Source organism: Falco peregrinus, chromosome 6 (assembly GCF_023634155.1).
Source record: "Falco peregrinus isolate bFalPer1 chromosome 6, bFalPer1.pri, whole genome shotgun sequence".
NCBI classification, from domain to species: Eukaryota; Metazoa; Chordata; class Aves; order Falconiformes; family Falconidae; genus Falco; species Falco peregrinus.
In genome coordinates, this window is record NC_073726.1 from 8,576,955 (window position 1) to 8,604,672 (window position 27,718).

General features: G+C 43.2%; 1 protein-coding gene across 3 annotated transcripts in view; it reads right to left on the minus strand.

The window, feature by feature from the left end:
- The window catches only part of PLXNB2 (plexin B2), a 268,020-nt gene that overhangs the window by 230,397 nt on the left and 9,905 nt on the right, over window positions 1–27,718 (minus strand). For 2 of the 3 annotated variants that reach the window (XM_027782298.2, XM_055807633.1), the window contains exon 2: window positions 27,127–27,229. The gene's annotated coding sequence lies outside the window, so the exon portion shown is untranslated. The remainder of the gene's footprint in view (window positions 1–27,126; window positions 27,230–27,718) is intronic. The other variant, XM_055807634.1, reaches the window with a different exon arrangement.

Sequence of the window (27,718 nt, forward strand, 5' to 3'; positions counted from 1 at the left end):
TTGGCAATATTTAGGAACTGCAAATGAGTTCACTGTGGCAATCACGGGCTGTTTAAGTCAACATTCATCTCAAGCAACAGAACCTGAAAATTCATAGAAAATAAAGACCATACAGAATTAAGGTACAGAATCCTCAGTGAAATAGTCAATATAGCTTTATGAAAATCAGACCTATAATCCTACCCAGAAAATATGCCCAGCCTGCTAAATTTGGTTAATAAAGGCACACAGTGTCTTTCAGCAAACTAAACGTGTTAGGCTCTTATAACTAAACAGTTCTATTGAAGAACAGATTCTGGGTATATCAGCTCCCCCAGTCTTCATAGGAATCCAGGCCTGAAGCAAAAGTCTTCCAGGAATGTGGAATTCCTATTTAAGAAAGTCAGTGCTGGCATAAAACCATCATTCCACCAATTTTCACGTGACCTGCACAGAAGGACAAGTTGAGTTCAAAGGTGTGATGATGAGGATCACACAGTACAATAGACTCAGTTGAACAGCAACATTAACACTGTAATCAAGTAAGATCAGAGGAAAAGCAGACCCAAAATTTAGGACACAGCGTTAGAATGTAATTTGCAAGACAGTAATGTAAAAGAACATTAGGGTCACGGTGGTTTGCCTGCTAGCACAATTGCTCCAAGGAAGCGGAGAAAGAACAGATGCGATACTCCAGCACACATAGCATCAAAGTACCGTGTTTAAATTGAGAGACATAATCACGTCATTTAGCATTGGTCTTCCTAAAAGGTATCTGCTCCTGACATCGACTGCTTGCATCTAATGTCATTAAATCAGTAAGAGCTCAGATGAAAAAGATAGGCTCTATTTAAGAACTAGACTTATAGATACTATAGCCAATCCATTTAATTTAGCCAAGAGAAGGTAAAGAGAGTATGACAAAGAGGTGATGATCATTGCCTGTAAGTGTCAGCTTATAGGTAATAATTATTTTTCCTAGAGCTGATTTGATCAGAGAATGCCAATCCACCATATCAAAGCTGTTCTCAGGAGTTTGGCAGGTTTAATAAGAATGATAAGAAGTTTCTCAGGTCCCTGATGCTTTGAGCTATTCTGGCAGCCATCAAACCAGGGGATCTCCATGTAAATCATCTTTGCTTTGCCTAAATTGCAACAGAATTTCCAAGTTCAGTCTTTCATCTCCCAAACAAGAAACTAAACCACCAGCTGCCCTGCTCTCTCCTACCCACCAGAGCTGTTTCTCTCTTCACATACAGAAATGCCTTTTGGGCCAGGGGAAGGAAGGAAGGAGAAAGGACAGATTGATGGGGTGGACTACTGTCCTGTGAGGTCAGATGCCCAGCTCAGGTTGAAGGCACTCCCCAAGTCCAGGCACCCCCACATCTCCTAGGTGAAAGCCTTGAGAAAAGACCAGTGGCTGCTCCAGAGTCAGTTTTCTTCACAGAAAAAACAAGGCAAACCAACGTCTTGAGCTTGCCTGCATCTGAACTGAGGAAAGAATCCACAGTGCTTCATTCAACTGAAAATTAATCACTACAGACCATTTGATTTTTCCTGTGTTTTTCCAGTCAGCCTTTTGGTTCAGGGATCAACTGCTTCTGTAGGTCTCCTCTGACCTTCAAAGCAACAAATGCAGGAGCTCATTTCCATCGAGGTCTGACCCCAACCTCTTCCAGAGCCTACCCAAGAGTCCGATTTTTGGACGGACAGCTTTTGTTGCTCTGACCTTCCTTTTCTCATAATGTTTATTCATACTCAAGACACACTAGGAAAAATGAAAATGTTACTTTAGTTGAGGAATAACTGAGGAGCATTCAGAAACTTCTCGACAGTCGTAGTAGAGACCAAGTAATATACTGCAACTAACTTCTCTAAAGTCACATCTTTAGCTTTCAAGCTCGATCATTACTGGAATACAGCACAGAATTTTTAATTATACTGCTACTATGAAGTGGTAATGAGCATTAGCTGATGACTCAGAATAATAATTACTAGGTGGTGCTATCATGAAGGTACAATTTTAGAAGCTAAGCAGGTGTTACTTTCCTGAATGATTCAAAAATCACAAGCAGCCAATCCTCCAGCTAATTGCACACGGAAGCTATGTGCATCTGAAATGACTTTTTCAAATGTCCAAAAGGGGCAGAGAAGGAAGTTTTGCCTTAACGCTGCCAAGCTGATTGGTTGTCAGTATTTAGAAATAATTCCCCGAGTACCTGATTTGGCTTTTTTGTGATGTGTCAAGCATCTGTCTATTAAAAAGTTTAGATTGCCTTTTCTTGGAGAAAGAAACATTTCAGGTTTGCTTCCACCTAAACCTCCCACAGCCCCTATCTATTTCACAGTGTCAGTCATTTTGTATCAGTGGCAGCAGCAGCAATATATGCCTACTTGCAATTACAGCATAAAAGTTTTTACATTACCAGGGTTGTAATAAATAAATAAAAACACATAAAAATAAAAATATGTTAAAAAGGGGCTCTTTTTTCAGTAGGGGAGTATGTATTGAAAAACAGTTAAGTGACTCTGGAAAATTGTAGCATTGAGTTTTGGTAACCTGTTGGAAAATACCTGTCATAAAAGGCTTCTCTTTCCTCCTGGATTGTTCTCCAGGTCACCCCACTGTACCACAAACTGAATCACAAGAAGGTTTCAATGTCTCTAATTTCTCACGAAAAGCCAGCAGACTGGGGATGTATCTATCACATTTGTACTACAGGGTATTGCAACATGAGATAGATCGTGACAACAAATCGGAAGTACTGAATCTCCCAACTCCCTTCTTTTTGGTGTGCTTCAGTAGTTCTTTTTCAATCACTCTTGATACAGCTGTACAATGGAGTTACATGGGCCTTGCTATGGGAATGAGAGCAGAATGAATGTGGTTTTTTTTAAAAAAAACCCAACTTTTCCTTTTGCATATCATATCTTAAATCCTCCTCCACATCACTGCTATTTATACAATTCAATTAAAATTTTGGCCGATAGCACGCTCTGAATTTCTTTCTTGATTAACTGGTGTACAAAACGAGGCTGAGTGAGACATCCTTCCCCCACGATATGGCCGCTTTTTTTTTCCTAGGGGTTTGCAGGGAGTTAGTAATAGAGGCAAGAAACAACAAAACCCTGGGCATGTTGGGCTACTAGTCATGCCCTGGGCCAGCAGAGGAATCCTGCTTTCCACTGCAGGCATGCCTGCAGTGACTAACGCCTTCACACCCTGCAGCTTGGGATCACGGTCACCCCATGGTTATGTCATTTTTAAAGCATCTGGTGGTAATTTAGAATTCCAAACCTTAAAACCAGACAGGCGCGTGCTCTGCAGGTCTACTATACAGAAAAGCAGCAATGCAGTCAAAGGTAAAAAAATAAATATTGACATTCACCCTTTTTAAATTTGAGCTGGGGAGTTTACCTGTTTACTGCCTTGTCTATAACACCAAAAAAAGATTAATTATCCCACTGTTTCATCTGACAGAGCAACACAAAAGAGATATTTGCACCGATAGACAGAGGAGCTTCATTACTTTGAAACTAGTTTCTTGTACAAAGATGCTGTATCAATTTAAGGCCCTTAATAAAGTGGACTACCTTATTTATTAGCACTGCTAGCAATCTCCACAATCAGACATATGATGAAATTATCGCGTCAGGTGAGCTGCTCTCATGCATGACACGTGCCCAACTAGCCTGCCCCAAGTGCAAGGCAAATTTTTCTCAGACCTCCTCCTCCCTCACATGCATGCTGGTTCAAAGCTCCTCAGTGGGCTCCTCATGCCATCAAACCAATGTCTCAGCACTCGGCTTAGGAACCCTCAGCACAGACCTGCAGAGCTATTTATTAATGTGTCTAGTCTAAAGATAGCAACTTTTTATGAAATTAATCACATTTTATTCTCTTAGGCACCAGTGGAACATACTGAAGTGTACTCAACTCAATGTAGGGTGTAATTCAGGAAATGTAATCACATTAATTAAAGATGTTTAAATGTTTATATGTAACAATGTTTGTCCCTTATTCCTGCAGGATTTGTTTCCATTCCCTTGAGCTCCTGAGACCCTCACCAGAAAATGCCACTTCTGTTAGAAGGCTGGAAACAGAAGAAGATGACATGACTACACCTGGGCACTTAGCCTGGAGCCCCTCTTCACACCCATGATCACCCACAGCCACCCCTGCCACCCATTGCTGCATGAGCAACTGAAACACACTTGAAAGCCAGCTCAACGTACCCAGTAATTGCACTAAGCCATTCAGAATTAAGGCCTGTGATACTCACCTATTTCGATGCACAGCTTTTTTTATTGTTTAGGAACCTGACAGCAATTGTCATGAGACAGATGAAACATCCTCTAGCCCAACACCCTTCCCTGAGAACAGACTTCATCTCACTTTTTTGCTGAGCAGCCCAAACTAATCATGAGGTTTTCAAGGAGACCAAGCCCTCCAGGGGCGATCCAGCTGCCTAGTTGAGGCTTATCTCAGGCTCACATGAATCACCTCAGCCTCTCCTTCTCTCTCTCCCCCGATGATAGATGTTGCCTTAAATAACCGTATAGAGCTAGAAGTTAGGTGACTTGTTGAAGACAGTCAGGGTAAATGAACCACATTTTAAGTGGCCAGCAGCACCACTGAAGATCATTCAGACTGCATCCCAAACACCCTCCCTCTTAGATTCCTAAGAAAATAGGTTTCAGGACTTTCTACATTGGAAGTTGCATCGAGGTTTAAAAGTTACCAAAGGCCTTATTTTCTATGCACATGCCTAATCTTCACATCACTGACATCCAAAAAGCTTCCTGCAGCAATTCCATAAGTTAGCTCTGCCTTGATCAGGAGAAGGGGCAGAAGAGGGAGCTGGACTTACTTTTCATTTAAGCCTGCTGTCTGATAATTGTATTGCTCCTAGTCTGTAGTTTTAAATTACATCATGCTTTCTCTCCCTTGCATTTTTTCCCCTCAGCTGAAGAGTCTTTCTTCTCAGGAAATTTGCCCCAACCCTTCCCCCGCCCAGGGTCTCCTATCCTCTATTTCTTCTCTAGTTCTATTGTTTTGAGGGATGTCTTTGGGAAGACTGCAACTCTCCACACTACCTAAGATGCAAATATTTACAGATTTGTAGCATCACAGGGATAATTCTGATTTTGTTCTCTGCTCCTCTCCCAGTATTTCTTATTGCTCTCTTTACTTCACCGAGTAGCACTGCACACTGAACTGACATTTACAAAGAATTATCCACTTTACCTCCAATAAGGTGTTGGGGTTTTTTACCCCCTCAGCAAGAAGAGGATTATTTCCTTTCCCCCTCCATGCATTATTTTGCATTTGTTGACACTGAATTTCATTTGCCTGTGTTTCCAGTTCCATGTTGAAAGAGTCTCTGCAAGTCATTTCAGGCAGCTTCGGGTCAGATCACTGTAAATAATTTTGGTATCCTCTACAAGTTCTGTCATCTACTTAAAACCAAATCATAGATGAATATGTTGAACAGCTCTGACAACAGCATATGTCTTTGAAGGATTTCATCCCAGCAATAGCTGCTGTAGAACAGGGATACTTATCAGGTATTCCAGTTCGTTTCCTAGTTTTAAACACTTAGCAATTTGTGAGAAGACTCTTTTTCTTTCTTCCTCTGGTAACTGTGGTTCTAACGTATTACTGTGAAACATAGCTTGTACTTTTATTTTCAAAGAGGTTTTGACAAGGCATCAGCTAGATCTGCTGTATCCCTATAGTAGCTTCCTTCAAAAACTTCCACATATTCACGAGAAACAAATTCCTTTTACAGAAGACATGCTGTCTCCTCCCTGGTGCGTTGTATTTCTGCTACCTGCTACTTCTATTCCTATTCTGATTTCTACCAAACTACCTAATACAGGAGCCAGATTTACTGATAATCTCCCCACACGACCCCGGAAGCCCTTGCTAGATTGGTATATTATTGGTTTATTTAAGCAGACAGCAAACCAGGAGCAATTTCTTATTTCCATTCCTTCGGAGCTCTTGCATGAGCAGCATCCAGCTCCAGTGCCTTGTTACCAGAATATTTTATTATTTTTTATTGTGAAACTTCTTTTAGACCTGACATTTCAAACAAAGCCAGGCGACTATCAAAGAGACATGTCTAGTCCAGTGGAAGGCAAGTCCCTGCAATCCCGCTGCCTTGAAGATACCAATAGCGGTTTTAGCAAAGCTAATGATCTGTAGTCTAAGAAGAGCAAAGGCATGAGAAAAGAGGGAGCGAGTACAAGGTATGAGGATGAGTCATACTAGCTATTTAAAATAACTGACATCTATGCTTCTGTTCATTGTGGCACCTAATATCATGCATGTCCTCAGCCCATTCAAATTGGAGGATATAGGTGTAGGCAGGAGCTCTGTTATGAGCCTATTGCATAAAGTTGCCACCCTTAGTCCCTCAGGATGGGACACCCTTGTGCACAGTTAAGTTGCTCCACAGTAACACCTCGGTCAACCTGGATGATGCGCCACTTCCCAGACACAGCAGGGACTTCCAGTACTGCGGATCCTGCACCACTTAACAACAAAGCGGGGGAAAAACAAGCACTTCCACTAACTCCAGTAAACATGGATCTGTCCTGCATTTAAGGTGGTGACAGCTGTAGCTTAGGCCCATGGGGAAAATGATTGATATAACTCTCTTGCCACGAAAAAAAAGAAACACAAAGCCAAACATATATAGAGCGTTCCCCTGCCCCTCCCATATAGCTTGATTATCATCTCATTTTTGAGCAGCTATGCACTTTTATTGTTTTTATTTGTCTTTCACTACAGCTTTTGAAATGTAGGAATTTAACTGAAAGCTGGAATTCTTTCTAATTGACTCTGAGGAACTGTGCTTAAGCAAAAAATACCCCATGAAATACTGCAAAATTCATGAAAGAAGTTAGACTTTAGCCTGCGCTTAAATGATGTGGCAACACTGACAGTTTAGCATGTGCATCCGGAGGTATATAATTACATAGGTTTGCAGCTTTCAACCACGTCACTTCATAAAGGCACTTGCCCAAGCATTGCTCAACATTACATCAGTGCAAAGAGGCCAGGATTTCCAAGGTTGGATTGGTTTTATGGTCTCTCTCAGCAAACATGTAATTCAGGAAAGCCTAAGCACTTAGAAACTAATATTTTTTTTTTACAAAAGGTCCAACCAGAAAATAGCTTTGCAATTCCTTGCAATAATTTAAACATTATCAACATAACACTTAAGTACTGCAGCTACAACCCCATATTTAGAATAGCATCCAAAAAGCTAGAAAAACTGTTATTACACTCAGAGGATTGTTAATTCTTCCATCTTGAAGGAAAAAAAAAGTTTAAGAAGCTAAATCAGTAGCACATTAACACAAGTAAATAGGTTTTTAAAGAAGCTGGTGGGAATTCTCCAAATTCATTTTTGCCAAGGACCCCTCTGGGACTGACTTCCACTGCTGCGCTATGAAAGCTTCATTAGAAAGGTGTTATAACAACATCCCAGAAACAGCGGCAGAACAGAGGTTCTCTTCTCTCCCTTGAACACAGCTTGCAACTTCTCACACACTGAGATGAGCAGCACAGACTCCCTCTCCCTCCAAAAAGCCTACCTGCAATTTTCTTCTTCAGCTTCATATAGACATAGAAGACAAAACAGATTACCCCATGAATGAACAAGCCAACTAGCTGTCAGTCAGACCAGGCAATCTTGGTACAAATAGTGGAAGATTACTGCAAAATACATAGTTTGACAAGCTGACAGAAATCACTCTTGTCAACTTGCAGGCCACTTCAGGTGCTGTACTTCCCCAAACTTTTTTTTTTTTTTTCTCACGACTGTAAATGCTGAACTACATTTTTTTATGTCCCCAGCACAGGGTGGTTGGGTTTTTTTGGTATGATTCATAATCAGCTGCTTTGAAATCTTATTTTTTTCCCCCATGACTTAAGTGAATGTGTCATTGTCACTTGGGAACAAGCAACAAAAAGCATGAACAGGAGCATGCTCAGCACAGTGAGCAAGGCCAAATATTTTTGGATCTCCATCCTCCAGCACTACTAGAATGATTTCAAAGTTTCTCCCCTAGACCTTGCTTTCTGCTGCAAACTGCTGCCCCTCACTGAGAAGTCAGAACTGGCTGTGCCAATTCAGTCTTTCATTTTAATTAAATCTAAAAATCAGGAGTTATTTAACATTATTTTATACTGCTTAGAGCCAGTAATTGGCCTCCATGTGCCTCTTCTCTTTGCAGCCAAGGGCATAATTTTGGCAGGTTCACATGGCTTTTGCTCACAAGCACCGAGTACACAGACCCTTTGAGCCAATTGGGACAGAGCTAACAGATGCTCAGAGAGGATGTTATGGTAGTTTTTACAAGGACTAGGCTCTCTTTGCCTGTTAGACAGGATTTCTCACCGAGGTGAGCCAGGAAAAACTAATACCTAAGTAGAAGCTCCTTAGCAAGGCAAGAGCAATGCAGCTAACACTCATTTCTTTTAAGGGGTATGATAAACCCAGCTCCAGTGCAGGGAAAAGTGAGGTTACTGGAGAAGTAGCCGGGCCCAGGCACTACAGGTCTCATTCGGAGTACAAGCACCTTCAGCACTGACCCCTCTCCAGCTTCACCATGGCACAACCATTTCCACTCATCTTGTACACGGCGCAAGAAGACTCACTGTATTTGCAGATATGGGCCGCTCTTGATCACTTGGGTTTGGACCAGCAACAAGGTTAGAGCGATTTAGCTACGACACTGTGAACAAGGTGGGCAAGGGACACCCGGCTCAGTGCCACTGTCACTGTGCAGCCTCATTCCATGGGGAAATGTCCCTGGCTCCCTGCCAGCCTGGTCAGGCTCTGTGGGTATGGCAGCCCCGCCACCAAGGAGTTAAAAGTCCCTTTGGCTCCCAGGGAGGTCCCTTGGACTCTGTTTTACCCACTTTTAGCAACTGGGGCAGTAACCTCAGGGAGGGGCGGGAGGTGCAGCAAACACCTGGGGAAGGATGCTGCTGCACCTTGCCAATCCTCCGGCTGCAAAGCTGGTTTGGGAGCTGCCTCCTTCCCCCTGCCACCACCCCCATGCCTCCCTGCCCGAACAGGAGGGCTACCACACCTTTCCCCTGTGCCAGTTCAGCTGCTTGCCTAACCACAGGCAAGCTGGGTGCACGTTCACACGGAGTTTAAAAATAAAACCTCCAAAAGAGCACCATGTTCTTTTAAAAAACCCAAACAAATCGCCCCCAAATCAAATCATCTCACAGGTCCGGTGCAAAGCACAACCACGCCAGAAGCTGAATCAGCTCAGAGAGGAAGCAGCACCCGCCAGCTGCAGAGAAGGAGGGAGAGGGGCACAAGGAACTGGGGGCAGGATGGAAACCACTGAACTCCACCCCGCCCTGAGAAGAAAGGGGAACAGCACTCAGCCTGGCAGATACTTTTGCAGACAAACGACGACTACAAGCATATTACAGTCTCTGGGAGGTAACCCCACTGGCTTGATGCATGCTTCAACATCATGCGCGTGCCCTGCCAGCAGCAAGCCTTCATCACCGCGTGCGTGCAGTCTCACAGCACCTGAGCCACGCAGACACTAGGCTACACGGGCTGCAAAGCAGTCCAGGCCCTAGCCATACTGAGAGTCCCAGTTTCACAAGTGTAAATAAGGCACGTTTTTATTTACTTCCCATTTTTAAGCACTTAAGATTTAAATTGCTCTTTCTTCTCAAATTAATCCCAGGAACAAGGACATTATTATTCTTTTAAGAAAATGCTGACATTGCCTCAATCATTTGACTCCAGAAGCTGGGGATAAACTGTTTTTGAGGCTAGTAATAAAAATGTACAAATCAGCAATAACCTACAAGACACACATACATCTTTCCCTCTGAAAACTCCCCTCCACAGCTGTCAAGCAAGATCTCTTGCAAACATTGCCACACGTCTCCCTATGTCTCAGCACCTCACTCGCAACAGCTTCAGCTCCCCAGCGGCAGCCAGTCAAGGTACTTTTGAACCCCACTTCTCTGCTGCTCAAACCCTGCCACTAGAAAACTCATCCTCATGAAGTTCTACAAGGAGAAGTGCAAAGCCCTGCACATGAGGAGGAACAACCCCAGGCACCAGTATATGCTGAGGGCCACCCAGCTGGGAAGCAGCTTGGCAGAAAAGGAGCTGGGGGGTCCTGGTGGACACCAAGCTCAACACGAGTCAGCAATGTGCCTTTGATTAAAAGAAAGCCTATGGTGCCCTGGGCTGCATTAGAGGCTACACCTGGAGTACTGTGTCCCGTTCTGGGCTTCTCACTACAAAAAAGACATGGACATACTTGTGGGAGAGTTCAGTGAATGGCCACAAGTACAACGAAGGGATTGGAGTATCCCTCCTGTGAGGAATGGCTGAGAGCTGGCACTGTTCAGCCTGGAGAAGAGAAGGCTCAGGGGCAATCTTGTCAATGTATGTAAATAGCTGAAGGGAGAATGCAAAAAGGCTGGAACCAGGCATTTTTCAGTGGTGCCCTGTGACGGGAACAGAGGCAACGGGCACAAACCAACACAGCAGGTTCCCTCTGACCATCATGAGACGCTGCTTCACTGTGAGGATGACCAAGCACTAGCACAGGTTGCCCAGAAAAGTTGCAGAGTCTCCATTCTTGGAGATATCCAAAACTCACCTAGACTTGGTCCTGGACAACTGGCTTTAGAAGGCCCTACTTGAGCAGGAGGGTTGGATCAGATGACCTCCAGAGGTCCATTCCAAACCTCTACCATTCTGTGATCTCAGAAAATGAAACCCACATCAGTCTGTCCCCTAACATTATTATCAATGACGATTAGTATGAGTCAATACCCAGATTAGGTTTCCTAAGCACAGTAAGACCTCATCTCGAAGGTGGGAAACCAGCAGCACACTCCACTAGTTGTGTAAGAGTGTGTAAGTCCAGAAGGACTAAGGCAGTACAAGCTCAAACTGTGGTCAGGTATCAGGTGCCATGGAAAGTGACACCCAGTTGATGGCAAAATAATAAAGTCATTGGCCATGCCTGGATAGTATTGCCAGCCAACTGCTTAACCATGCAGCAGTACAGCAGAGAAGTGAAAGATGTTAAGAGTTAACAACGTGCACTGGTTCAGAGAGCTTGGAGGCTGATGGGATAGGGAGGTGAGTTGGGGAAAGAAGAGCCAGCATCTTCTGCGACACAGCAGCGTATGCCCAGGGTTACAAACCCAAACTAGCCAGCACAACACATACTGGCCACCTTCTTAATTCTCTTCCTGAAACTTAATCTTTTTAGAATCTCTGATGAGCTGTTTTGCCTAGAAGAGTTTTAAAGGCCATAAATGTATTGCCTTTAAGTTCCATATTATCGGAAAAGGAACAGTAAGGATGTCCTCACTCAGCTTTCACTCCTATGTATCCATCCCTATATCCCCTTTTACCACCTCTGCAGAAAAGCACCATTGCTTTGCTAGCTCGACGAAAGCTTGAGCTGGCGAAAGAGTTAAGTTGTTGTATAGACACTTACAGGTAGGGAAGTTGGAGGAGATCAAAACATATGGGAATACATACTATAGAGCACAGAATCAGCTTCCAAACACATCCCAAAGCCACGCGACGCCTGCCAGAGCATCTTGGAGCTAATCATTACGGGAGGTCCTAGGAGGCCCTTCCTCGTGGGAAGCTGAGCTGCTGAGCCCTGGCTCCCTGCCAGCCCTGTCACGTGACCACCCTCCCAGGGCCAAGGCTGCCAGCACTAAACGCTGAACTTGGTCCACCGGAATGAGCAGCTTTGCTTGTGCTGAGAAAGGAAGATGTGTTAGGTCAGACCCATCCACTGCTAGCCGTTCTTCTCCACCATCTTCTCATTTGCAGCTTGTCTGTGCCTAAAGGCAGAGCAACCCTCTGCCCTGAGCAGAAAAGAAAGCCATGAATGCTATAAACTTCCTAAACATCCCTCCTGCCAACACCTGTCATTCGCTTCTACATTTCCTATTTGCTCTGTTTTCATTTAAGGTATTATATGACTCAGATGAGGCCTCAACAGCTTCAAAAGAATTCCTGTGTCTGACTGCCTCAGCTTTATTAAAAGTAACTGAGCCATTGATCATCATCAGAAGGTGTAGTCTCAGGAGAAAAGATATAATTTGTAAACAGATGATCCTATGAACACAAACACTCCTCCAGCCGTGGATAACAGGCAAACAAGTACGTGGCTGGGGAGGCGAGAAGCCCTCCAGCACATCGGCAGATCATCTTAGGGATAACAAGGAGAGTCACACTTTTACGAGCAGCCTGGCTAACAAGAACATGCTCTTCCAAAGGCAGGGCAAGGGGGAGAAGCAATTTTCTTCTGCTGTTGTCAAGTCTCTAAAGGCGATTTCATGGTGCTGTCTTAGGAGGCGAGCAAACAAGACTGCTCATCCCTAAAATGACCAGTTCCCTATGTTCAGAGAGGGTGGCTTTTTTAGCTGACAATTTGCATACACACCCTTGTATGCTGTATTTCACGGCTGACCAAAGTGTGAAGGCTGGAGAAGGGAATGCATGACTGCATGGCAACACCTGTGAAAACTCAAAGCAGTTCCCTTCCCTTACCTCTAGCTAGCTACAAACAGGATCAGCCTGTCAGGGCTATGAAACTTGTTTCTACAGAAACAAATTAACAAAGATCAGTACGACGGATTAGAGCACATAAAGAGTGAAAGATGCTACATAAAAGCCTGTTGAAGCACCTGCCAGGTACAATCACTCGTTTTTCAAGAGTAGCGGACCAGATATCCATAAAAACATGTAGGAAGACTTTTTAAAATAAATGCCTTCATATGAAAGATCAAGACAACTCCTGGCAAACATTTAACTTGAATACAGTGCAGGCTCAACAGCTGCTGCTGCTGGAATGGAACTGCTATTGTGCAATACTGGTTTTTGGAAAGAAAAGGATGCCGAAATCTGCACCAGATGCACTGCATTCCCCAAAGAAGAGTACATTTAGCATATTCAGTTTAACACCACACAAATCATATGGAAGCCACCTAGGACCTGCAGAGGTTCATCAAACAGAAAGTAGGCATCTAACCAGGAATAGTCTCAAGCAGAGCAGACATGGCCAAGGTCCTTCTGGTCAGCAGCCAAAATCCTCATTACCTAGAAATAACAACTCGGTAAGTCAATGTCCCTGAATCAGCTGGGGCAAGTGCCTGCCGTTCCAGGAAAACCACTTGGGAAAGTCCTTTTTACAGAAATCATTGTGCATGGAGGGGAAACAAAAAAAAAAAAAAAAAAAAAAAAAAAGAAACAGCCTAACAACCTCACGTTATCCTCGCTGCTGGGCAAAGACATCATGTGAAACAAAACATGGCAGCTAGCCACTAAAAAGCCCAGGTGAGCTTAAGGTGAAATTCAGCTTGCTTAAGTTCATATAGAGTATGCATCAGCAGCTTACTTTGCTTTGGGGACTACGAGTGTCCATCAGTGTGTAAAGGTGCTTAAGAAAAGAAATGGCAGCACTGCCATGTAGTTCTTCAAAAGAAATGCTGTAGCACTCGGCAAATTCAGGGCTCATCTGAGCTCCAACAGCTTCTCTAGGCCGTCTAGAGTTTCCTTTGAAACATGGATCTATGAGCACATATGGTCTTGGAGCACATCCACACACATTCACCAGAACGGAATGAGAGTGGGTGTAATACATAAGACTACCCCTAAGAAAGAGAAGAGGAAGAAGAGAGCATAAAAATCCTGGCATAAACAAACAGCTGCCATTTCTAGCCCTTCTGGTTGAACCCCTCCTCCATCCCGATGCCACTCTGTAAGATGCCTTGTTCAACTTCAGAGACAACCAGAGAAATAAAAGCGCAAGAGCACACACTTTTACAACCCAATTATGACCACTTATAAACATACTATAAATCTGTTCACTGCTTAACACACCAGGTACATCCAGCAAATGCATTTGCTCAGTGTGTACCCAATGTAGCTTGATATTCTCCATGTAGCTTAAGTGTGCATGTTCACGCAATAAAAAAAAAAATTAAAAAAAATTAAACAAATCAAGTCTGGATTAGACTCAGTCCACAATAGCAAGGAAAAAAAAGAGTAATTATTGACAGTGGCTTGGTTAAGCTTAGAAAAGCTTAAAAGAAAAGGATTTTTCCATAATTGCCTTCTCTAACCTTTTCTCCAAGCTCAGTGGGTACATTACCTAAGTCAGCAGGAAGTTTAGCCACTCCACATGAAATTAATAACGTTTATGGGCCGACCCATTGCCCACAGCCTTCTCAAAGCTTTTTAGAACAAAAGCTACGAAGATGTTATTGTCCTTCCATCAGGAAACAGTCCATACCACACTTAGCTGCTTAAACCAAACCAAACCAACCCCTGGCTCCTTTAGCAGGCAGCAGTCCCTGAAGACTGAGCCTCCTCTTACATATTCTCAAGAGGAAATTAACCTTACACACAAATTACAGGAATAAAAACAAGCTTCTCAAAAGCAGTGCATCCCATCAGCTGACCCGCCAGTACCTAGCAGGGCAGCAGCTCCTGCACCATCAGGGCATCCCTCGCCCCAGATCGGGAGCTTTCCTGTTGGCCTTGGCACAGCTACCGCCTGTGCTCACCGGCACGAGTCAGCCCTTACGTGTCTGCCCCGTCTGTCCACAGAACAGAGCTCACCAACGTTGAAAGGATGCGTTTCAAGTTCGGGTGCCTATAAAATGGCTGTGGAGCGAACTTGCACACCAAGCGAGAGCTTTCAGCCTGACTTTGTATTCAGGTATACAGAGAACAAGATAAACTAGTTTAGCTAACGCTGACCCATTTTCACACTGGAAAGGACCAACAGACACGAGAAGTTAAAATATGTTTCTTAAGAGATGCTGCTCATCTGTTTTGAGATGGCAAGCATGAAATATCTGAGTTTGTGATAAAACTCTAGGCGAGGACCAAACAGAGCAAAACCAGGTCAGCATCCTGACTTAACAAAATTGTGTTGAAAACCATTAACAGGAATACAGCACACATGCTTTATAAGACTTTATAAGCTCTCTCTCTTCAGTGTCACAGACCAAGAAAAGAACAAGAAAAATCAAGAGAGGGATAAACAACACTGGCTGGGAATTGATTGCCACCTTTGAAATTTTAGTGGAACAGTTGGAGTAAGAAGCTGACTGCAGCCGAACTGAAAAATCACTATGTGTAGCTAGATGTGTAGCTAGATTACTCCTCTACTGTTGAACCCAAATTAAAGTGTTCTTCCCACAGGCAAGGCTGAAGATTGCAAAAAAGCTGTAATTTACAACTTAGGAAAGTTTAGAAGAAAGCCCTGCAAAACTTAAATGACTTTTGTACTTAATGGGCAGAAAACCAAAGGACAGATGAAACTTCACGTTGGTTGATACAATGTAAATACTATGTGGCACGCAGGATGCGAATAAGCCAAGAAGCTGATGAACTGGGTTAAACAAGAGTTCACCTCATTCAATTCCTAGCTACAGCCAACCTTCCTCTGCAAATCACCATTCCAAGCTGTTACACAGTAGCACAAACAGAAACAGGTGGTAGATTTTCAGCAAACCAGACCCTTACTGCAGCCAACATCATGAAGCGCTATCAACACCAGTTTGAACAGGTGATTCTTCAAGTTTTTTTGTAATTAGGTAGTGAACTCATCTACAGGAAGCAGGAAAAGTGAGTGTGCAAGGCACAAGCCTTTTAGCAAAGTGCCGCAGCAAGTACTTTTGTCCCATTTATTTTCCAGGAGTGATCACGCCTTGGACACATGCCCATTTCTAACAATTTATTTTTCATGTCTGGACAAGGCAATATAACTTCTACACAATTTAATCTCTTTGCTAATAGACTTAGCTATTACAGCTGAAATACACAAGCTTAACAATAAGGCTAAAATACCTCAAAATACTTAAATCTGAGAAATGTGTTTCCTGGCTTTTGTTCAGGACAAGTAGAAGCAATCAGCTAAAATGCCGCAGCCGGGGAACTGTGGCGACTGCGGCCAGACCTGTGAAGAGGTTATGTTGGACTCTGCACAACTGCCTACAGAAGAACAACTCTCCAAGCAGGGCACAAAAATTAGCTGAAAAAAAAATATCTTTAATTACCAGCGAAGCTCCTCCAAAGGGCCAGGAAGCACCTGGGTGCCCCAACAGCTCGCCTTGGCTCCCTGGGTCAGCGCTACCCTAAAATTACAGGGACGCTGGGCCCAAAACCCCCGAGGATCGTTTTGCCCGTCACGTTTCCCCACAGGGTTGTTTCATTCTGCTTTCAGGCTGCAGTTCAGTGAACAGGCTGTAATTTACCTCTTCACCCTCACCCTCAAATTTGTTTGGATAAACAGGCTCTCCTTTGTTCCAGGCTGCTACTACATTTACACATTGTATTGTAAATCAGCCGGTACAAAGCAAGGCAGGCCCCTGAATGAAGACACTAGCATTTTTGTTCACAGCAAAATTAAACAAGTAAAAGGCACAGAACTCCATTTATAACCCCAGTCTGGAAACAATTGGTTTTTAAAAGGTGAGAGGTTTTAAAAAGTTTACTAAACAAACCTAGCCAGTTACAGAGTCTATAGTCAGTTCACAAACAAGTTCAAGGCTGTATAAATTGCCAAAGCAGTGTTATTTCTGAAGAGAACTTTAAACAGTTTAAGACCGTTTCAAGGGGCCAAGAATTATTGGCAACTGATTTATATTTTATTAAGTACACAAATAGAGAGAAAGGGAATGGACTATTGGCCATGTCTATTAAAGACAAGAGACCTAAATAGCATCCAGGAGCTACAGGATAAACATCACAAAACCTTCACAGTAACAACAGTTGAGCAGAGGAACAGACGGCTATGAAGCCTTCCCCATCAGAGGTCTGGAGGAGACGTTCCACAAGCATCTGTAATGAACAACTTCACCACCACTGATTCTGCCTACAAGAGACGACGGACTCTGTACATGGCGTCTTCAGATCCCTCCCCAAACCCGTTCTCCATTATTTTAAATGTTCTTTTAAGTAAACCGAGTTTGCTGAGATCTCTCCCATAGGTTGGTAGTTCAGTACAGCTCAGCAGAAGAGAGATCAAAAGTAATCATTATTTGATAGGTGCCCAGGTTTTCTGGAATGCTATCAACTCAGTCCCATAACTGAGCACGTATTCACAGCAAGAAAAAAATAAAATTAAATTTACACTGGCTGATCCAAAGGCCAGGAATAACTGCATCTGATGTTGACCGCAGTCCAGAAGTGAGGCCTCCTGACGGGATGCTATGGAAAAACTTCAGCTGGACATCTGTAAGATGTCATTCACTGATGCAGACAGCCCTGCATACTTCATGAACATTAAGCTTAAAAAAATTAATCCCAAGTCTGAAACATAAATTTAAGCAGCAGAAATATTTTTATTCCTTTGATTAATTTAAGGGGGAAGGGGACAGAAACGAGATGGATTTGGGTTTAAAAGCTTTTTTCCCCAATTACAATATGTTAAAATAAGAAGTCTTCTACAGGCTCCTTTTGATACATCTACCATCTGTGATACAAAGAAATGCCACACTTCGGTAGCTTCAGATCAAAAAGAAAAAAGAAGTCAGGAGAAAGAGGGCATGCCCCTGTTTCACGTTTCAGGAGCCAGGGCATCACAGTCCACGTTGTAATTCTGACATGATCTGATTGTCCATGTTTACCCTCAGCAGCAAAAGCAGGAAAGAGAAGGCGGCTTACAAGCTCCCACTCACTCTGATCCCTTCAGAGGCCAGAAAGCATTTGCTGAACACGATAAAGGGAAGCTGAACCTCTGCTTCACCACCAGCCCCAGCAACACCGCAGCCAACTGCGGCCGTTTCTTCCCTCAGGCACCCCCTGAGCATAAGAGCTGTGGCTGAGGTGACTGACCAAGCCAACAGGCCCTCACCCACAAAAAAATAAAAAATCTGGTATGGATGTGAGCATGGCAATTTCCCCCTAAGACCACTGGAGCAGTTGGCTCCTGCCGGCACGAGGGCTGCCACGTCCTCCAGCGGGGAAGGAGGCAGAGAGGTCCCGCTGTGTCTGCGGAGAGTGCTGGGGATGCCATGGCCAGAGCCTTCTCCCAAGCACCACACATGTCCCTGCTAGGGGAGCACAGTGGGCTGGCACAATGCCTCCCACAAGCTGAGTTCAACCCCCAGGCCTGACCTACTCATATTGCCCCCTGTGCCCTGCCCTTCCAATCCTGCCTCTTACTAAGTGATCCACCTTTTATCTCACTTCTTTCCACCTTCAAACACATCATTAGCAGACTAATCAGCACTGGAGTGCTTCCCCTGCCGCCAAGCATCACCTGGAGCATGACCAGGGCTTTGCCCTCTCTCCTTCCTCTTCCAAGGTGCCCTTCCTTCTTCAAGTGGTGTTTCATATGGGGTGTTTCATTTGGTTTCATGCCTTTCACATGAAGACGACACAAACATGGAGAGAGCACCTCACAGGATAGGCGATGCTCTCACCTGAAGCCAGATCTGTTTCTGCCCTGAGCCAACACAGTCTGCACAGAAATGATGTTCGAGGGAATGAAAAGAAGCCAACAACCCTTAAGCCTGTAGGGTCTGGAAACCCTGTAATTTGTGCCGTGAAGAGAGATTACAGCCCATCTGTCCCAGCCGGAGTACAAAGGAATTCAGAGTGACTTGTGCTCCCCCTCCTCACCTCCCCCGGCCCCCTGCTTAGCTGAATAACTAAAGCCAATATAACCGTGCCCCTAACTTGTTGACATCTGCCACTTGGCCTCTGCCGTGGCTGTCCTGGGGACCTAGGCACTGCACTTGGGAAACCATACGTTACCTGAAATCATCTCCTAAAATCTGGCATGACACAGGCTTTTCCTACGGTTTAGTCTGAACCTGCACTGATGGACTCCGAGTGCCCCACCACCAAGATTTATTTTTCTGCTTGGAGATAATGCTGCTGAAACATCTGTAAAAACAAATCCATATGCTCTAACTTTAAGCTCTTGCACCAAGTATTAAAGTGACACTGCCAGATTAAAGGGACTGCAATACATTTTTTTAATACCCTATTATGAACTCTCCCTCAGATTATTACCAGTAAAAGAGTTTTTAATATCTGTTCTTTGATTTAGGTGCCTGATACCTGCCTGTCCTCTATTTTTGCCCCATTTTTTGCTCCAGGTACATATTTACCGAGGCCCACCTGGCATTTTACTAAGCTCTGTTCCAGAAGCAGCAGTGGTGGAGGTCGGGGGAGCCCACGTGTCACCACACAACTGAGGGCTGGGACAACGTGCACCTGTGGCAATGCGGGCCTGTGGCTCCCCCAGACACGTGGTGGAGGAAAAGTGGGAGGCAGACAACCCACAGGGAAGGAACACGCTGCCATCCCAGTACAGCACCACCCCAAACCTCCCACTGCCAGAGCAGCCCTCGGCCATGGACAGCAGCTGCCCTTCTGGCAGCCACCTGAGCACTGCTGCTTATTGCCAGCACGGGATGGGAATAGGTATTGAAATTTTGTAACAACAGGCAACTCACCCTGTCACTTCCCATTTTAGTAATTTTTTATTTTGACAAGCAGGGGCGAATCTGACCAAAAGGCTCCTAATAGGAAGACCATACTGAGTTCTGAACAAAGAAAAATGTGCTTAAAAGCTCTCAACTACTGTCGCTGTGGTGCACGAAGACAGTAAGGAGCTGTAAGATGCTTTTCTGTCTTATGTGCCTTTGACTACAGGGTGACTAAAACCCGGAGCAAAATCATTTAGCAAAAAAATCTCAAAATCAAAACAAATAAACATCCCCCAACAATATTCCTCCAAAGACACAAAGAAATAACTCAGTGCCTTTTTATTCCTAAATAAAGGCAGGCAAGAAGAAAGCGCGGCTGTCCCTGGAAGTGCTGCAGGCAGGAACTCCCAGAGGACAGGACAATAGGGACCATCTCAGCCTTGTGCCCAACAAGTTCCTTCAACTACTCTGGGTCTTGGTTTCCACATCTGCAGAGTGGGGATAATAACAGGTCTTTACATCACAGGGGTGTTACAAAGATCAATTAGTTAATGTCTGAAAAGCGCTTTGAAGATATAGCAGGTGGTGAGTATTATTATGCAAATAACATGATTTAAGAAAATCACAAGTGCTGGATTAATACTAATCCCTTTGATATTTAAAAGACACCATTTTTTCATATTTTAAAGCAGTAATCGTTTATGCTATAGCTTTCCACGGCTGCTGCAACAACAATTTTTAACCTTTTCGTACAGCTCAATATGTAAAACTCCTCAGCAGACATCTTCACAAAATCCAACCTTGACTCAAAGCTAGGAGTAGTGGAAGAAATTATGCATGTTGATGAACTGGATAACTATATTCTATGCAGGAATATTTCTCAGAGGATAGAATGTCACAGGCCTAACTTACTGTAACAAACACTGCAGAGTCTTCTGGTTTTCGGGCTTTTTTTGGAAGCACACTAATTTCACGCATAGAGGCATTTGTAAAACAATAGAGCTGGTACCTAATTATGCCATTTTATGTGGTGGAAAGAGTGGAGAAAGAGAGAATAACATGGTTCATTCACTTCTTCCAAGGCTGCCTATCTGAATTGTAAAAAAGAAAATAATAAATTAAAAAATAATCTAATGTCATATGACCTCATTCAGTGGTCTTGCAGGAGATCAGGCCATTGCAATGTCTGCTCCAACTTCCAGCACATAGCCACACAACCACTTCTGCTTTAGGTGGATGCAGGGAGTGGGGCAGATAGCCACAAGCCAGCCCAGAAACACAGCCTGGCTGAAAGCCTGCAAGCCACAATGGACACAAACAACACATGTCAACAAGAGAGTTGAGGTAGGATGGGGATGAAGAACCTGAGGTGAGCAGCATCATCAGAAACCAAGGAGAGAGCACAGCCAAGACCAGCCGCCCCTCTGGTCTCCTGCCTCACCTTTGCCAGACCTCTCTGTGAAAGCAAGGCATCCCACCCAGTGCCTAAACCCCCCTCCCCGTGCTTCCAGGACTTCCACTGCCACATTCCCTTTCTGTGATGAAGCCTGTTTCTTGTCTCCTGCACCGTAAAATTTAGTGCAAAACAGCTGGTGCATTTGGTCTAGGAATCTGTACAATATTGCTGTGGTTAAAAACAGCTTAATATTAACCCCCTCTGGAATGCATGCCTGAAATTGATATTAACGAAACGAGATCAGATATTAATATTCTGTACAGCCGGTTCCTCAAGCTGTGCTGTAGCGTCAAATCAAATCTTTTCCCAAGTCAACATACAAAACACAAATAGAGGATGGCAGGTAGCATTGACATAGGAGGAAGCAGCAAAAGTGTTTTAAAACTTTAGAAGCTCTTAAGCGTGCAGCTACAGGGAGCTACGCTTCCCTTCCTACCACATCTCCCACAGCAGCCATTTTAATAGCTATTCAACACAGTAATAGGATCCAATCTGTACACTTAGTTGTTGGGGCTTTTTTAGTCTCTTAGTCAATATTAAAAGCATTTGGATGCTTTTTAGCGGGGAGGAATGATTTTGCACTCCAGGAACAGCGAGGCACTTGCAGTGCTCCCAAGGAACGCCGGCGAAGGATTTCCTTTGCATGCCTCTGCTGGTGATTGATGTTCTGATACTTCATTTTAACTGGACCCAGTTGTGCAGATTCACAATTTAATCTTCTTCTGTAAACATGCTCTCAGTGTAACCTTAGTGTGTTCTCGTTAGTTGAAGTTACACAATTCACATACAATATAGATCCAAAATATCACCTGAGGGTCGTTCTTCAGCCAGGACGAGACCCTTGAGGGTCTCCAAGCACAAAGGCCTTTGGACACATGATTTCTACTCCTGGATCTGCAAGGCCTGGGGAATAAATCCACAGTTTTGATCCTAGGTAAATAAGTACAGCCCCATCGTTCACTTTACTCTCCCATGAAATGGGAGCCACCTCCTCTCCGGAAAAAGTTCTAATGATAGACCATTCCACTGAAGAACAACTCCCAGGTGGAAGGATGAGGTGGCATCATGCTGCTTCCGTCTTCACTGGCAATTAAAACTCCCTTTATTTCCAATCCAAAGGAGAAAGTTAATTTCTCTCTCAAGAGTACCCCTTGCCCACAGGTGGCTTGAGGTCTGGTGTATTCTATCTCCACACTTTCAGTTAATTCACCTTTTCTGAATGTTTTGAGTTTGTGCAACTGCTCACTTGAGGAAAGCAATCTGATTTTCTTGTAATCAGCTATTCAGTTTGAGGTACGTGCATCCATCTTATTTAAGTAGGCCATAGATATTTACAGCTAAAACTAGGAATGGAAAAAATATTACAGCCTCCTCAAAACTTTAACATGTGCAGCCTCATCACACCAGAGTTAAAACCCAACTTAGATGTCACCTAGGTTTTTTTATCTCTTGCTTGAAACAGCCAAGTAATATGAAGTGGCTGCAAGGATTGCTCTCATTAGCTACCCTTCCCCAGGACTCAGATATCTGCTGCCAGGTTTCTCCAGACAAAAGGATGAAAAATAAACATACTGTCCCCGCTACACCCAAAATCATCTTTAAACTATGCACACACACACAAAAAAAGGACCTATTTAACTATGACAGAGAAGGAGGTAAGATGTTGCCTTCTGTCTGACCACAGAGCAAGAGGAAAGCCATTCAAACCGCCCCTCAGAGGACAAAAAATAATAATCTGGATTTCTACCTGGTTTGCTGATCTTTACACGAGATAAGCCAGGAAGGTACAGGTCCCACTGACTACCACTGCCCACCCTTCCCCAGGAGACGGGCCGAGAACACGAACAGGTATGTACTGAAGAGGTTACTCTGATGACTTTTAGTTCAGCCACAAATCTTCCAGACTGTTGTTCTCCTGGCTTTGGTACAATCTTCATCACATTTGTAATTGCATTTACCTGGATGGCTTTAATCTTATTAAAGATTCACAGGTAAAAAGCAGAGGCTGAATCAAATCTCATAAAGCAGTGTCTGCTTCACAGGGGCTAGGCTAAGCAGAAGGCTAACTCAACTCCTAATTTCTCCTAGGTTTGTAAAGATTATATTTATAATTTCACTCAGGAACAAAATATATCAATTGAGCTGAGGTTTATTTGAACTAAAGAGCAAAAAATGTTACTGTGTCGTTTGGGGTGTTTGATCTTATGCTTTATTGAAGCACAGCTATTTAAAAATAAATTATTCCAGGAACACATTGTCCTTACCTTGTGGCTGATACATATATTTTTATATTTATATTTATAATATATTTTATATATTTAAAAGAGATTAAAAAAAATAGTCATATTGTAGTATTTCCTCTCCCTTCAGGTAAACATAAAAGCTTAGAATTTAATCTGCCTTAAAAAAATATAATCAGCTCATGCATTTTAGGGACTACTAGTACAGCCAAATTAGGCCCTTGCAGCTGAGTTCACTGCTCTGCATTTGGCACAAGTATAACTGGTATAACTGAAATATTCCAGAAGACAGATATGTTACATTCTTTCAGGTGTTTTGACTTAACGTTTATGGTACTCAAGGAATTTCTATTAAAAAACAAAACCCTACCTTCAGCAAATTTCAAAACCTTTACTTGGGAAACATGAAGAGAAAGTTTTCATATGACAGAGCATACTCTCCATTAAAAACACATCAATTGTAACTATAAAATCTATTATACATATTATATATAATACATATAATTTTATATATAGATATGAAATATATAACTTTTTTTTTTTTAATAACAGAGATCCTATTTCTGAAAAGGAGAGCACTCCATGCATACAGCTACTTTTATGAAGTGGTTAGAAATGTGTGAAGGAGAACCTGTATGGGTTATTAAGATACTGCCCTTCCAGGCATGTCAAGGGAGCAAAATTGCTAATGGCCTTTTGGGACAGGGGGGCTCCAGCTTTCTATTTGTGCTGCCACATGCGTGAGCTTTAAACTGAAGTTGTGTCTGTTCTCGCGGCCGCAGATTGCAACTCCACTGTTGATCTGAATTCCTGCAAGCCTCATACACTTGGGACCTGCCTTCCCTCATTTAGAGGAGATCACATAATGGTTTTTCCTCTTTACAGCCATACCATCCCCTTGTAGCCAAGCCTCAGGGTCAATAACCTTAGGTCTAGTTTTCACATTTAACAAATTCTCCTACTGCTCAATTGGCAAAGGCTGTTCAATGCCTAGGCTGGAGCTAGATATATTAAGTGTTAACCATTTCTTTGTCAGCTTTTTAAAGTCATATTTTTTAATAGTTGCCTGCACTCACCTCCAATTATACACCATTATGGCATCTGCATATCTTACTACAGGTATCGTACCCCGTGGCTGCTGTGTACCTGCCATTCCATCCAGACCCCCACCATAAATGTCATGGTAGCACCTGGAAATCCTTCCAAGCTTCCTTGAAGAGCCTAACAGAGGTAAGAATCTTCGTATTTAGGTGAAGTCTGTTTAAAAATTATTTTTTTTATATGTGAAGAAAATTATCTATAATTCTTTTACCCTATCCTTGATATTTTGATTTTCTTTCTCTGCTGCAAGCAATAAAACAGCTTTACATTCAGCACATGAATAGCAGAGATTTTTTAAAGCCTCACATTTTACAGGGTTTTCCTAAAGCTTCTTAAGAATTTGAATGATCTGTGCAATAGCTCCATACATAAAAACACAACTTGGGCATACCAATTTCAATCTCCCCCTTTATTCATTACTTAAAGAGCTATGAACCATCCTGGGATGCCTTGCACTAGGAGGGAAGGTACATAACTAATTTCCCAACTACTCTGTTTACTTTGCATACCTTGTGGGCAAAAGTTGGCAAGAAAGGACTGGAAGCTGTTTGCTTTGAAATTATCACCCCATTTACAAGATTCAAGACCAAAGTCTTCTAAAACGAGGTAACAAGGAAAAGGAAGTGACTATATGCACGGTTAATGCTACAGAGTGGGCTAGCAGTGCACGGGAGGTCATCAGCTGAGAAAGAAAACAAACGGGTATCGAGAAAGCTCCCCCGTGAAGTGCATTCGGACACAGTATTTAAAGCAGCCATAGAGAATAAAGGCATAGCCAGTTCTACGCAAAACGTCTGTATTCAGTTTAAAGTCACCTCTTATTATTCCCAATGGAAGTAAAGCTACACAGGGGCATGGCTGCTGTTGAAAGCACAAGCTTAACACCCTAACTCCATCTGCAAAGGCCTCCTTCTCCCTGACTAGTAGGGCCACCCAGGAGGGGATGGGCAGCCAACAAGATTGCTACAGACACAGGTGGGGCTTGATAACACAAAGAATTTGGCAACGAAATTAGTTTCAGTGGATCCTGAATCCTGGGTTTGGGGTTTTTTTGGCTTTCAGGCTTCTCAATTCAACACCACAAAATAATGTGTGTTTGCCGGGCCGTGCTGTGAAACACGTCAGTGATGCAATAAAACTTTAAAATACTTTTTTCAAAGCCATGTAACAGCTACACTATAATGCCAGAGCAGTTCTCCCATCCAGTTCACAGCACAGCTCCACAAAACAGTCATGGTAGCACATCTAAGCAGCTACTGGCCAGCGATGGCAGGAACCACTTAAAGCAGAGCTGCCACCAAAGATTTCATATCGTTGAATGACGGTCTGTGCACGCTGCTAACCCACTTGGAACAGAAATGCTCCTCCCTGTGCCAAGTCAGCTCGTGGGTACAGAAAGCCTGATGTGGAAGTGCCTCATGGAAGCGCCTCGTGGAAGGATTTGCTCAAGCCAGGAAATCTGGGGATGCAGGTCTGCTTTTGCACAGAGGCTTTTGGGGAGAGGACATAGGATAGTTTACAGAATTGCCAGGTCACCACCCTTCCTGGTCAAGAAGCAACGCTGTAGCATCCACTTGCCCTACTTATACATGACAAAACTACCGCTAACATTTATTTTTTGTCTACAGATTCCCCCCAAATTCCCCCAAAAGATGCAATGCCAAATTTTTTTTAAAAACCCAATAAATCAGAGAAAAATGAAATTACTTGCTAAAGACAGAAAAAGCAGAATGCATGAAGTCACCAGTCAAGAAACCTACAGGACCCTACTGCATACAAGGGACCGCACAGATGGCACTCTGGACACCAAACCTACAAACAAAGCAGCCCAGGCTCCTGGTATTCCAGTAGATACACCTGTTTTGGCTGAACAATGCCACTGAACTATTAACACAGCGTAGCAGCATCACAGTTTGATCAGAGAAACACCAGCAAACAACCCAGCCGTGCCAACTAACTGTACATGAAAGGTGTGAGCAAAATAGGTGTCTGTGAGAGGGAAGGAAAGGAAGCAAATACGTAGCCATTTCTGCCCATGAATTTACCTGTCTCTTCTTTTCTCAAAAAGCCGAGTAATAACATACGCAAACTCTTCATTGCTGTCTCATTCAAAAGCTCCTAACTTCCAAGGCTGCTAAACCCTCTTCTGATACCACAGTTCCCATTCAAGTAGAATTCAAGTAGATTAATTATGCCACAGACAACAGAAAACGCAGTCTGCTTCTTCAAATTATCAGTACAAGAAAACAGCATGAAGACTTCAGTTTCAAGGATGCTGTTTACATCTACTCACTTAGTTTACAGGCCTCGGGATCAAAATGAAAAGATAGTAACTAATTGCTACAACTGGGAAAAGTAAATTGGAAAGTTCTTACCAGGTACACCTGTACACAATAATTTGAAGAGCGGCAGTATAAGCAACGCACATTGCAAAAGTGCAATTAGAGAAGTGGAAAGGGTTACTCTGAGCAATTGAGATACTATGTTTTGATAACTAAGTTACCCTGGAGATGATTCACACACGTAAGTTGCTTAATGTCATTTTGCACTACAGGTCCAGGAGGTATAAAAATATGCATAAAAGCCACTATTAAATCACACAGTATCCAGGACAATTGCAAAGTGAATACATTTTCATCCCAGATTATTGCACTAAGTTTGAGGCTGTAATATTTCAACCTATGTCCAAAGCACATAAACCTCACACAGCCATCTCTCGTCTTAATGCACCAAGCCAACCACACTGCAGCACTCTACAAGAGGACCTCCTCCTCCTCAAGCAAGCAACATGCTGCTTTGGAAGAAGAAAGGGAGGTTAAAAACCCCCAACCCTCAGTTCAAATGAGTTCTTAGCTCACCTGAGCAGCATGACAGCCACTAGCGAAAGGGACCTCTTGGGACTCAGGCTTCTGTGCAAATAGCTTCCAGGATGAAGTGCCTTTTGACGTGTACTTGTTCCTGCTGGGAGAGACACAGAAAAGATGCTTCAGAGAATACATAAGACAAGGGACTGGGCAACATACACGAAGAGAAATAGCTTGCTCAAGGGGTTTATGGGTATCCTAAGCAAGGAATTATTTTGGAGCTGGCATCTCAATACATCATAGAAAATTCCTTGTTTTCATCTATATAAACGCAAAAGGAAGAAGAGTAAAGAAGGTGAAATCTATTGATTTTGCACTGAATACAGCAATTGAACACTTCAAGATATGTCCTAACAGCCAACAAACATCAAATCAACAGAACTTTAAAATCAGGATATCAAAATATATAGGCAAAATAGGTCAAAAATTACTTAACTGAAAGATCTCCCAAAATTGTCATTACTGAGTAACATCAGTGTGCAACCACAATGCTCCTTTTTCAAGTTGCAATGACTGGAATTATGCTCTATATTACCTAAGTGTTTTATTAGCTACCTGGAAATAAGCATGTCCTTGGTGGTAAAAT